At 36.5% G+C, this 13,939-nt stretch overlaps 1 long non-coding RNA gene across 1 annotated transcript; it reads left to right on the plus strand.

Annotated features, from left to right (window-relative positions):
* The first annotated feature begins 2,493 nt into the window (after positions 1 to 2,493).
* Positions 2,494 to 13,130, plus strand: LOC138874515 (uncharacterized). The gene is made up of 2 exons (XR_011401493.1): positions 2,494 to 2,898; positions 12,787 to 13,130. It is a non-coding gene; the product is annotated as an uncharacterized lncRNA (long non-coding RNA).
* The last annotated feature ends 809 nt before the right edge of the window (positions 13,131 to 13,939 follow it).

The following is a 13,939-nucleotide window of genomic DNA, read 5'->3' on the forward strand; positions in this document are numbered from 1 at the left end:
TGACCTGACATACCGAAATCAAATGTCAGGTGACGACTCTGAAAATCTTTTGAAACACAATCTTTTTATCACTTTCAAATTTGAAAAGCCTTTCAAGCTTCAAAATCATCTTTTATTAATTTTAATAAGGTTAGTGAGATTGTAAAAAAGGGGTGTGATAGTGGGTGGTGGTAGTCAATAATGGTGGCGGCTATGATTGAAGATGATAGTGGTGGTTGAGTATGGTGGTAGTTGGTAGAATGGTGGTAGTTGATAATGGTAGGCGATGGTGGCGTTTAATAATGAATATGGATGATAGCATCTTAATGAAATTAAGTCTTTGTTATAGGTTTTAATCATACAGTCCTATTCAGATCTATTAAGTGGTTATGAAGTAAAAAAAAGACAAAATTACAGAATAATGCACTCCATAAATTGACCTTGCACTATTTTAGCTCAATTACAAGTTTGCAAATGTGTAGCCAAATATCAATAAGATCTTTTCTTTTCCCATTCACTCTAATTATAACAACCTCATTTATTCCTACCTACCCCTATTGTAGCTCTCTCCTCATTTTTCACTCATAAATATTTAATTTAATTAATAAAAAATAATCATATGCAAACAAAACTAAAAAGAAAAATTAGTTACTCATTCAGGCAACACTCATTCGTGCCTTCTTCCACAACCAATACTTCTCTGTTTTTTTTAATTTTGTATATCTTCAGGTTTATACATACCTATCACAACTGCAAAACGTAAAAACAGACGCGAGAAACCTAAAATCTCATCTCCTTTAATGCTAATCTTGTTAAATTTCGATTATGATTTTTTGAGAAATTTGAAGTGGGTATTGTTTGAACTTATTAGAAATAGTCTAAGTAAATTGTATACAAAGTTTGAAGTTATTTGCTGGAGATTTGGACTAGTCTTATACAATAATTTCAAGTGAAATTCGTACAAAAATTTCATCAGTGATGCTTGTACACTTTTATACAATGTTATACACTTTTATACAAAGAGGTGCAGTATGTATATAATTATATAAAAGTGTATAAAGATGTATAATCATAAAGTGACAATATTCTTGATACACTATGTATATAGGTGTATAAGAAGAATGAGAAGAAGAAGAAGAAGAAGAAAAGAAGAAAATGCGAGAAATTCACCAAATACCTGTAAATAATGTATCAACCTTGGATATAATAGTGTATAAGTTGTGTTTATACACTATTATACAATAGTTATACAATAGTATACATTATTGTACAAATGAATCCTATCAATGGAGTTTCACGTGTTCTTCTTCTTTCTTGGACATCCTCTGAAATTTAACTCGAATATAGCCTAAAGCTACTCCAAATCACTTGAAATTTAAGTTTTGAACTCATCTTGATGATTCCAATCAATTGAGACAACACCCATTCCAAACAACTAACAAATCGGAAAACTCAATTCTGAAATTTAACTTAAATATAGCCTAAATCTACTTCAAATCACTTGAAATTTAAGTTTTGAACTCATCTTGATGATTCCAATCAATTGAGACAACACTCATTCCAAACAACTAACAAATCAGAAAACTCAATTTCTGAAATCGAATCTTCGAACCACCTGTAATGGTGACTTTTATTTTTTAAATCCTTAATTAACCATTGGAATCCGGAAAAGAATTGAAGGAGAATAACAATAGTAGAAAAATTTTGTGGTGCAAAGGCTGACTTGGGAAGAAGAAGAAGAAGGTGTGCGAACTGGAACAACGAAAAAAGGGGAATGACAAGGGTTGTAACTGGAACGAATAAAAAAGGGGCTAACTAGTGAAAAGTAATTTTCAGGTTATGTACAACCTGGGCTATACTGGGTAAGGGATTCAAACATGGGCCATTTTCTGATGGGTTGTTGGGCCAAGTGACAAGGGATGTAATTGTGAGCATGTAATTTTTGCTCTATGTGAATTACTCTCATAAATTCAAGAAAATAAATTTTTCCCATTATTTGTAAATTCGTAGATTTTTATTAATTGTTTGCATTTTTCTTGCATGTTTAAGTTTTATTTAAATCATGAAAAATACCAAAAATATCACGCATGATATTTAGACTTTATTTTTATATTTTTAGGACTAATTGGTAGTTACTTGTTTTATAAAAATTAAAAATCACAAAAATTGCTTCGTTTTTACACTTTTTTCTTTTATTGATTTTTTCTCTTTTAATTTAGGATTAAGTAGCTTTTATAATTTTTATAATTAATTAATTAGTTTAATTTCACACTTTTATATAATCCAGAATTTTAATTTCTAGGATTTTTAATTTAAAAAAAAGAAAAAAGGAAAGGAAATAAGGAATTTATTTAATTGGGTTTAAATTCGGAACATGTGTCATTTTAAAGCCAAAATCAACCCAAATAAATGACATCAAAATTTATCCAACTCAGGCCCAATCTTCCTACCCAAATACCCATTACCCTTTACCCTACCCCTACATATAAAACGACAATTTAGAAACCAGAAAATGAGATCAGATCCTAACCACAGAGAAACGGCGCATCTGAGTTCCTCTTCTTCTCCATTTTTCCTTCTTCTCCTCCATTCTCACTTTGGCTCTCATACACACTCCTTCACTCATAAAACACACATATCTGAAACCAATCGAAAAAGAAGGAGAAGCTCTTAATTAAATCTTAGATCTGTAATCCAAAAAATTCACAAAAAAGAGAGGATAGAAGACCAGGCTTCATCCTTGTTCAACATTGTTGTTTTCCTCTTTCATATTCTGGGTTCTACATATTGTTGTGGTTGAAAAATTGGCCCTGCTCTTTGTTCGGATCTGCTGATTTTGCTATTTCTGCTTGGCTGAGCTTCGTATTTAGTCTCCACGGCCTTCATTGGGTCCGATTTCACTGATTTCACTGCATTTAGGTACGTAGATATTCATCTGTTTATTTTACTTCAAATCTATAAATGAAGATCTGAGTTACTCAACCCATGTTCCTAATTGATTTCGTGGATGTGTCACTGAATCCGATAATGATTCCATCTGTTTTAGTTTGTCGCTCACTTTGGTTTAAATGTTGAAGTGAACTTATTCTCCATTTAAGTGTAGCTTTGTTCGATGTTTTGTTCTGCCAACTTTTCGGGAATTCATCACCGGACTTGCTTTGTCATTTCTATGTTAGCTATTGCTTGGGCTGATTATTCTAACAGATTACTTGAGCTGAAATTAGTCATTGATCATTAGATTCTTATTGTAGGATTTTGAAGCCAAATGATTGTGTCTGTTTCACATAATTGATGGAAGTATGTGGTGAAAGTTAGTCTTAAATGTTAAATTATTTCAACTTGTTACAGTAGCCACTTATAATTCTTTAAGGTGTCCATTTATATAAAGTGATTCATGTGAATAGCCTATTATATACTCCTTACGTTTCAATTTATGTGAACCTATTTCTTATTTAGTCCGTACCAAAAAGAATGACTCCTTTCCTTATTTGGAAATAATTTACCTTTACACAAATATTTATAGTCACACATAATATATGTGCCTCATTTTAGACCACAAGATCAAAAGTCTTCTCTCTTTTCTTAAACTCCGTGTCCAGTCAAATGGGTTCACATAAATTGAAACGGAGGGAGTAGTTGTTTGTGGGGAAAAACAGAGAGGGCACGAGAGGGATGAGAAACCGTTTGCTGCTAGCTTACTATCTCTCTAGCGTTTCGCCGTAGCGTCGCCAACTCTGGCCAGCCTTCTTCCATCATAAAAAGCAGTCATTAGAGCTCTACAAAGCCGCCAAAATCCGTTTCAATACCTGCGAAAATGCAGCAGCAACTCCTCACACAAAATTTCAAAACATCCATTGTAAACCAGCCTTGAAGCTCCAGTGTTTCGGCCATTAACCACTCCAAAAATGTAGCAAAAAGCAGGCCAAAAACGCAGCTGGAAACAGCCGCAAACCAGCTGCCAAACCAGCTGAAAAACAGTCCCCGATCAGCTCTAAAAACACCTCATTTCTGCTCCCAAAGCTACTACCAAAATGCAACATCCCTTACCCATTAAAACATGCAAGTTTCGGTCAAGCTAGCGAGGTCGATGTTGAGGTTCTCCAATTATGTTTTGAGCTTCAAGTTGATAAATCAAAGCTCAAATTCATGTAAAGGTTCATTTTTATCTTAGTCTTGATTGATATATAAATTGTAGAGTTTTATAATGCCTATTTGAATGGAATAACAATGTTAGTGAGTATCTCTATGTATGTGTTACACTCAAGTTTGGTCTGATTCCTTGCGCTGTTATTTCTCATTCATATTTCATACTCTATGATGCTAGAAATTTGGTAGATATTGAACTTGACCTTAGTAGCTAAGTCTTGTGGACCATTTCATTTCAGTAGCGGGTTGTGGTTGTGATGCACTGAAGAAGTATTGTGGGTAGGAAACATGGTTGCGGCATATCCAAGGTCCATTGCATAAAAAGAATAAAGAGTGGAGATAACAATTGTGAGGGGAGCCGTAGTAGATAAAACAATTAGTTCATGGCCTTCAATATTTTAATTGATTTTTAAACAAATAGATTTGAGGCGTGCCGTGCCAAATAAAATCTTAAAATACATGGCCCTCGCTTAATTAACATTTGAATCCTTAGAATTCGAGACGTGTCATTTAGTTGAATTTCCATGGCCCTCGCAAGTTTAAAAATGCGTAGTTGCTTTAGGCGCGCTATTTTAAAAATTACCTTCTTAAACTCAGGTGTGCATTTATGTAACCCAAATCCAAATCTCAACAATGTTAAATAAAATATGTCGGGGACCGCGGGTGCATTTATGTGACGTGGTTCAAGACGTGTTTTAGATAACGTTGAAACCTTCCTAAAAAAATAATTAAATAAAAGTGGTTATAAAGTTAAAATTGCACCATAGGCTAAAACATGTACTAAAATCAAGTAAATAGGCCAATTGTAATAGTTGAGTGACCGTGCTAGAACCACGGAACTCGGAAATGCATAAAACCTTCTCCCGGTTTAACAGAATTCCTTACCCGGATTTCTGTGTTCGTGGACTGTAATACAGAGTCAATCTTTTCCTCGATTCGGGATTTGAACCGGTGACTTGGGACACATTAAAATTATCCCAAGTGGCGACTCTAAATTTAATAAATAAATAATCTCGTTTCGATTGTCACTTTAAGTGGGAAAAAACTCCCTATATACCCTTCCGGTGGTGTAGGTAAAACGGAGGTGTGACAGCTCTGGCGACTCTGCTTGGGATAAGAACCCAGAACTTCTGGTTCAGGGTTCAGAATTCGAGCTTAGAATAATTGTTATATTTGGCTTTATTTATTATCTGATTTTACTTACATGTTTGGGCCTAATGTGCTAAATGTTGCTTCTTACTGCTTTGATATTATCTGAACTGTATATAAACTGCTACGAAACCCTTCTCTTCTCATCTTCGGGATGTGCACGCTGGCGTAACTACTTTTCTGTTAGTGTCATACCTTAAATTAGGAAGAGGCTCGAACAAGTTACAAAGCCGGATGGCCTTTTGGTTCCCGGTACGTAGCTCTCCTCGACTCGAGTTGTCCACTCGGGTACACAAGTCTAGAACAACATACCCAGGTTTTGAACTTAGAATAACTCAGCCTCATGCCGGATCCCTAGTAGGAATGCTTATTTGCATCATGTGCATTTGACTTTGGGATTCAACACAGGGGTTGGGTGCGTCTAGGACAGGTGTACCCAAAAATAAAAGACCATCCTGATGCATCATATGTGCTACATGTTGCATTTATTCAAGGGTAAAATGTTCATTTGGCGGACCAATAATAGTTGAGGGCAAATGAAAAAAAAATAGGGTGAAGTGTGAAAAATAAAGCAAGTATGGACCAATTATGTTTTCTGTCACATTTTTTGTTAAGAAAAGAAAAACATGAAAAATTCAAAAAAAGATTTTGCACTTTTTCATCATTTTCTGAAAATCAAAAAATCAAAAAAAGGGAAAAGAAAATCCAAAAGAGTTTATATGTTTCATTATTTTTCAAAACAAAAGACAAAAAATATGTTTTCTCTAAATTAGTTATTTTTTTAAATTCTCGCTCGTATCCGATCTGCCCGAACTACGCATACCTGATTCTCATCTTTCGGGGCGTGATACGTAGGCAACCTACATAGGGTCTGGTCTTCCTAGTGAGTTTAGGTTCTTGGCTTCGCGGCGTCTTAGCTGAATATTGCATTTTTAGCCACATAAGCCATTTTGCAAAAATAGCCCCAATCATGTCTTGCATGCGTCCAACATGAAAGGTTATTGTCTCACCTAGCATTCTAGGTCTTTAACTTTATTTTGTCCTAATTTTCTCATACAAGTGTGGATCTACTTACCGGAGTTTGGGCATGACAAACACCTTAGGACTATCCAGTCAAGATCGCTCATTCAGGAGTTGCTTAAGAATGTTTTTTTTAATTTATTTTTTTATGTTTTGAGTCTGATTTTTTATGTCGTCTTTTACCCTTTTATTTTGTACAGTAATGTCGAGTTTTTTTTTATTGTATTTTTTATATTGTATTTGAAAAAATGTGTTATAACTCAAAAATCCAAAAAAGAGAGGATATTTTGCGTTTTTATATTTCCGTTAGAATTTTCTTTAGGAATACTACTCCTAGAAATTGAAAAAAAAATTATTTGATGTGGTTTTTCCTTTAGGCAATTAATATTTAGAACTTAAAATAAAAATTTGTTTTTATATTTCCTTTATTATATTAGGACTAAAAATTCAAAAAAATAATAATTTCTTTTAGTACTTTTTTTTTAAAAAAAAGTTTTCTTTAAGGTATTCATTTCAAAAATCCAAAAAGATTTTCTTTTGAGGTTCTTCTTTGGGAATTTAATGAAAAATGAAAAAAAATATTCTTTTATTTTCACTAGAACTGTAGGATATTGTATATAGAAGAAAAAAGAAACGTACTTTATCTTTTGTTTATCTTTAAAGTTTCTTCCTTAGGTGAAAAACTGAAATCCAAAAATCTTTAGATTTTCTTCCTGAAAAAAAGAATCAAAAAATATTTTTGTCTTCTAGAGGTTTTCCTTAATAATTATATTTGTTTCAAAAGAAAAAAAAAAGAACAAAAATATATGATCGTTAAGCTTGAGTTTAGAATAGGTTATAGAACGTTAAGTCTAAAAAAAAATAAGATAGTTTTGCTTCTTTTATTTCTCTTTTCTTATAAGAATAGTCCTTAAGGTAAAAAGAAAAAAGGAAAGAAGAAAAGGAAAAGGAATGTTAGTTTGTTTGTTTTATTTCCGATCTTCCAGAACTACGCAAAGATCTGATTCATGCGGCGTCATAATACGTAGGCAACCTACATAGAGTTCGATCGAATCATTTTTTTATTTATTAAAATAAAAAAAATAAAAAAATGATGAAAAAAAAAGAGATGAAATCATGGGATTTGAGAAATGAGAGGGAACAAAAGAGCGATAATCAGAAAGAAAAAAAAAAGAAGGAAAATGAGCGAGCTACGAAGTGCGAGAAAAGAAAAGAAAAGAGAAGATTCAAATGGACAAATTGGGATGATGCCAAGTGACCTTGTGACCCTCGAAGTCATTATTAAACCGTTAATTGTTGCTATGTGCATTGCACGAAATGTGATATTTTTAGCTGTTAAATGCCCTAACGCTAATATGATGACTTCATTTTGTTCCTCTTTGTTCTCTTGATCATAGCAGAAGGGTGGTTAGTTTGTGGTTCTTAAGGTAACTCGTCCATACAACACAAGGTCAAAGGGTAAGGTAGCCATGGCTAGCAAAAACTTGGGCACAAGAGTTGTTGACCCATCAAGGGAGTTTGTGGAGTCGGAGTCTGAATTGAAAGAGGAGGTCCAAAGGGTGAAACAACAGATGACAGAAATGTATCAGTCTTGGATCAAGGGCCATCCTCCACCTTCATTCCCCACTAACTACACTAAAAACCCTGCAACTATCCCACCACTATCACAAATCCAGATTCCCACTGCTGCTGATATCTCCCCACGACCTTTTCACACTCTACCCCCCAAACCAACTCATATCCCGCTCATTTGGCTGCTCATGCTCTTGCAGTTCCTCCACCAGCTATTTTTCCTCGATCCTCTAACGAGACTGTGTTCAAAGTCCTTGATGCCCAACACTGTGCTCCAGAACCAACTTTCAAAGTGTCGGGTCCATATCCTCACATTCCTCATTTTGAGCCTCCCGGTAAAACTAAAAAGCCTGCTAAGACAGTGGAGCAAGATGAGATATCCGGGAAGGTGAAAATCTTAGAGCAGTCTTTAAGAAACATGCAAGGGATAGGGAGCGAGATGAGTGATAAGTTAGGATTTTAAAGTGTTTATATCCCTACTTGCCTATGCTTTGAGTATAAATTGATACCAAAACAGTCCCAAAATGCTCACAAGTTGTGCTTGATTGCAGAGTTGATTGACAAAGTGACAAGATGTTAAAAATCGGCTCAAAAAGGAGTGAAACCTGCTCAAGTATCAAAGACCAAGAGAAGTAAAGAAAAAGGGGGCCTAGTGCGGACCGCGTAACAATGACCGCGGCCGTACTAGGAGGTTCAGAGACTGGACATTTTTCGAGCCTAAGGTCACGCGGCCGCGGTAGGATTCACGCGGCCCGCGGAGAAGCTTCGCGGTCGCACTCCTTCTCTGTGCGGTCCGCGTTCATAAGGTTTAGCAAAGGGGCATTTGCCCTCATGCGGTCCGCGGTCACGTCTGCGCGGACCGCGCCAGTTGCCTTCGCGGTCACGGTACATTCCCACGCGGTCCGCATCCCCCAGTTCAAGTCATCAAACAACTGAAACCGAAGAGCCAGTGCGGCCGCGGTCCATTTTGTGCGGCCCGCACTGACCCCACAGGGGTATTTTTGTCCAATTTTTCTAGCCTAGTATAAATAGCACATTTTACTATTTTTTTAGGGAGGAGGTCAGATCTGAGAACAGGAGAATAGCTACGCTTGGTGTTGTAGCCATCTTTAGCATATTTGCTTCCCATTAATAATAGATTATTGTAGTTTCTTCTTAGTAATTAATTAATATGTGTAGTTCTTCATCTATTTCTTCAGTTTCTTCTTTAATTATGTGTAGCTAAACCCATTAGCTAGGGTTGTGGCTCAACCTTAATGTGAGTAATTGATGGGTGTTGCCATCTAGGGTTAGCTTGACTATGTGTATTTGTTATTTGGGTTGATTTTATGATTTCATTTAGAATTGGTGGTTGCAAACACTGATTCAAGCTTTGTAGGGTTTAACTCTTCTTGAGAAAGAGAGTTTATGACCTCAAAATTGACCCAACAAGGAATTGGGATGGACTCATGAGAAGTGATAGTCCTAATTAACGGGTTAAATCTCGAGAGAGTAATCACCCTACTTAAAACCCTAGTTGTTTGGTCTAATTTGCCAACCCAATTGGTCTTGAGAGAGTCAATTGGGTAAAATCATTCTCTCTACCGAGAGGTGTGAGAGTGGGTAAAATTTGTGCAACGGTTATAACATAACCCCCAAACAAGTCAATCGAACCTAAGTAACATCTACCTGTCAATTAGCCACCAAGGTAATGCCACAACCCGAGTGCTCTTCCTTCCCATTAATTACAACTTAGCAATATTCTCCTAGCATAATCTAACTTTAATCCATAGTTTTATAATATTAGTTATAAATACAAAAACTCAAAAGATGATTGAAGTGACATTAGAAGCACAACCACAACTCTAGGCTAGACAGAAAATACAACTCCACTACTAGCTCCTTGTGGAAATTCGATCCCGGATCTCTATTCGGGTAAAAGCTATTGCAATCCGCTCTTCCTACCATAGTGTAGTGTCGAGTCGGCAGCGATCAATTTTTTGGCGCCGTTGCCGGGGAGCTTACGGTGTTGACTATCTGTTTAGTTAGTTTTGTGTTGTAGTTTTGTGTTGTACTTCTCTTTCCTTCTTGTTTACAAATTTTTTTGTGTCGATCAATCAGGTACAATGGATCTTAATGCAAATGACCCTCTCGGCAATGTGATAGCGGGGGAGGAGGTAGAGGATCTAGAACCAGATGAGGTCTTACCTCAAATTCCACTGAGAGGCCGACATGTCAATGTAAATGCAAATGAGAACAACAATATTCCAGACCCTTCTCCGCCACCACCGAGAGTGGCTCCCAGAGTTTTACCAAATCAAGGATACGCCAATGCTATTGTTCCTCCCCGAATCTGGGCGGGGAACTTCCAAATCACAAATGTTATGCTGACCTTGCTCGAGCAAAGAGGGTATTTCACGGGTGCCTCCGATCAAAATGCCTACAAGCACTTGAAGGGGTTCGTGGATACATGCCGGGGTAGCAAGTGTGAGCACGTGATTTTTGCTTCACGGAAAATTACTCCAAAAGAAATCGAGAAATGAAGCAAGTTGCCTTCGGGTACAATTTTGAGAATTCGCGTGACACTTTTGGTAATTAATTTGTCCATAAATGTTCACCTTGTTATAGTTAATTGAAAAATACAAAAATACATGTTGCATGCATATTTAGGATTTAATTATGCATTTAGGAATTAATTAAACCTTCATTTGGCTCTAAATATATACCTTTTTATTCCATTCGTTGTCATTGTGTGGTTTTAATTTGTGTGTTAATCATTGTAAGTGTTAATTAATATTTGTGTAGCTTTATTTTTGATTTTACGATTTAATTAGGAATTGTGTTTAAATTAATGGGGCCAAAAATTCAAATAGAAATCAGGCCCAAATTGATACATTGACCAAGTCCACATGACCGGGTCTCTCATAAGTCCAAACGACACTGTATAGGCGTCTTAGATCCGAGCCATCCATCTCCATGATCCAACGGCTCAAAATCCGTCTCCCTTACCAATTCCCTGGACCGACCCGTTACCCCGTTCGAAGCGACCCCCAACTAAAACCAAACGACATCGTTCCCCTTAAGTGTATTGATTCGGGCCATTGATCTCATCAGATCGAACGGCCCAGGATCAATTCCCTCCCCCGTATAAAACCTCAATCTCTCACCCCACGCCCCCCAAACAAAACCCCCTCTGTCACTCCTTCGTCTCTCTCAAACTCAGAGACCGGTTCCCATGGAAAAAACCTAGCCGCCACCCCACCCCTTCGCCTGAAAGCCGGCGGCAACGACGCCGCTGGCCATGAAATTAACACCCCTGAACCACCATGATCCCCTCTCTCCAACTCCACACTCAGCTTACCTCGAATCTTCCCCGAACGTCTCGAATCTTCATTTGAAGGTTCGAGCAAAAACCTGATCTACACCAACCGACCCCAAATTTACACCAGTCACTCCCCTGACCTCACTCGTAACCAAACCAAGCTTGGTTGGGTTCGAATCTAGGTAGAATCCTTCGAGCCCCAAATCGGACCGTGGGAACCCTAGAACTCAAAACCATGGGGGTCTGTCCAGTTTAAAGGAAGAATTGGGGTCTAATAGACCTTAATCGAGGTGTTCTCAGTTGAGGACACTTCAATTAAAGTCCGTTCGACCTCAAAGAGGTCGAGTCCAGTTCGAGCATGGGTTATTTTTGTTCTTAAGCTTCTGAGGTAATTTTTCCTTTCCTATTTGTTCCGTTGGTGTTTGTTTATATCTGTTTTTTTTTTTTGTTGTTTAAGGTGGTTTTATTAATTTTTCAATTTTTGTCAATTGATCCCTATGTCTATCAATATGAAATCACCTCTGTACTTGTTCGAGTTTAATTATTTGTTGTCGATTGTATGTGTTGTGATTCGCGTAGTCGATTCGATATATGTCGTCGATTAGTTTTACAGTCTTGAATGGTAGTAATTTGATCCATCCTGCTTAATTCTGATTAAGTCATTTGTCTGAATTCAGTTGCGAACTGGTTATAGGTTGTAGTTTGTTGGATAGTTAGGGTCCAATTGTTAGTTAGCTAAGTTTGAATTGGTTATAGCTGAAGAGATTAATACAGATTGAAACAGGTGGGTAAGGCAGCAGTTTCAGGGACTTTTAAGAGGGTATTTTTTGATTTTAAAGGAGTCTGAAAATGGCTTAATTTGAATGGCTGTCAATAGAGTATTAAAATACCATTAAACTGATACATTGTTTAAGAATAGTGGGGAATAAGACTTAATGACATGGGGAGGTTGATTAAAATAAGTTAAAATACCCATAACTTTGATTAAAAAGAGAAAAACATGCGGTATGGGGGCTGTCAAGAATATCATGGGCATTTTCTGATTAGTTTTAGTATGTTTAAGGGGTATGGGCAGAGTTAAGGTCTGAAGGTATCAAGGCAGCCCGGGGCTTGCCTACTTTGCCTATAAATAGGCTCATTTAGAACAAAATAGAGGTTGGTTTTTTGATCTTGAGAAGCCAGAGAAAAGCAAGAGTGTTGAAGCTGGAGATTTAACCTAAAACTCTAGAGAAATAGAGGGAGTAGGCTAAAAAAATTACACTAAAGTTCAGTGGGTTTGAGATTTAAAGAAGAAAAATCTGCTTCCCTTTTACTGTTGAAATCAGTATTTACCTCTGTTACTGTTTCATTGAGAGCTGTGGGAATTTTCTGAAAGTCTGCTGGTCCATCTCTTGTTGCAAACTCAAGTTTTGGTCATATTGTGGGTGTTTATATTGATGTTGGTATTTGGGTTGCATTCTTGGATTTTCTGGTGCATTTGGTGCTGCTGTTTGGTGTTTTCTGAAGTTACTGTTGGGTTTTAATCTATTGCTGGGCTATTTTAGCTACTGTTGTTGCTATTTTGTTGTTTGCTACTGCCGCTGATCCTCACCTTCCTCTGTTCTTGTTTCCAATACCAGGTACACGACTTTAACATGGCTGTTGTAAGCTGAAAATGTGAAGCATGAATTCATGTGAAAAGTTGAAGTTGAAATGAAAACCAGAAAAGCAATCTGTTTGTTTGAAACTTGTTGTTACTATTTTATTAAGTTCCTTAAAGCATTATTGATTCTGTAATTTGTAAAAAAAATAGTCTCGTCATTTTAGTTGTTTGTAATGGGCTGCAGAAAACTGCTATGCGTTAGATCATGTTATTGGAATAACGTAGTTTAGCTCGTATTCAATCAGAACTTGACCATGTAATGGATGTTGGATATAACTTTCGATAATTTGTAAAATAGCACTTGTGGTTTGATCCCTGAAATATCTAGTAGGTTGTTAACTAATCTTGGATTATAGCATGATTGTTTGAGTTCTTGGTCAACTAGATCTTAGCATTAATCTTACCATCAATTGTTACTTAAAAAAGTACTGCAACGTTTTAAGGAAAAAGAAGCGTAGTTGTAAGTCTAAGGTTGTTAGTTAAAGTAACGAGTAAGGATAGGTAGGCGTGATTTGGTGAGTTAGCGATTTCTTGTGGCTCGAATCATGCCAGGATTCCTGTACGTTTTTACTTTGTAACGACATTTCGGAACTAATCAAATATGCAAAAAAATTATTAAAAGGCCCGGACTTTTCAAGCATGTAAACTAATTAGGACTTTGTCTTCTTTCATGTTTAGAGACAAATTTAATAGAAAACCATGGTCACTTTTAGGATTGCCCTTTTAATAATAAGAACGAGATGAGCCTCGCCGAGTAAAACGCAAAGATTGCAGGGCCCTCACAAATGTATATATATTAATTGCTTAGAATTCGGGATCGGACCGTTTAGCAAAATTTCACGGCCCTACCCAAAGTAAATGATACGCTAGTCGCTTTAGGCACGCCTTTTAATAATTTAATTTTCTTAAAACTCGGGTGCACATTTATGTGACCCAAATCCAAATCTCAACAGAGTTGAAATGTGCCAACAACCACGGGTGCATTGATGTGACGTGGTTGGAGATGTATTTCCATGATGTTGCAATTCTTGAAAAAATATATAAATAATGACGAAAGCGGTTAAAAGTTAAAACTTGCACATTAGCTCATAATTGTATAAAATCAGATAAACAAGCCGAATATGACAGTT

Source organism: Nicotiana sylvestris, chromosome 8 (assembly GCF_000393655.2).
Source record: "Nicotiana sylvestris chromosome 8, ASM39365v2, whole genome shotgun sequence".
NCBI classification, from domain to species: domain Eukaryota; kingdom Viridiplantae; phylum Streptophyta; class Magnoliopsida; order Solanales; family Solanaceae; genus Nicotiana; species Nicotiana sylvestris.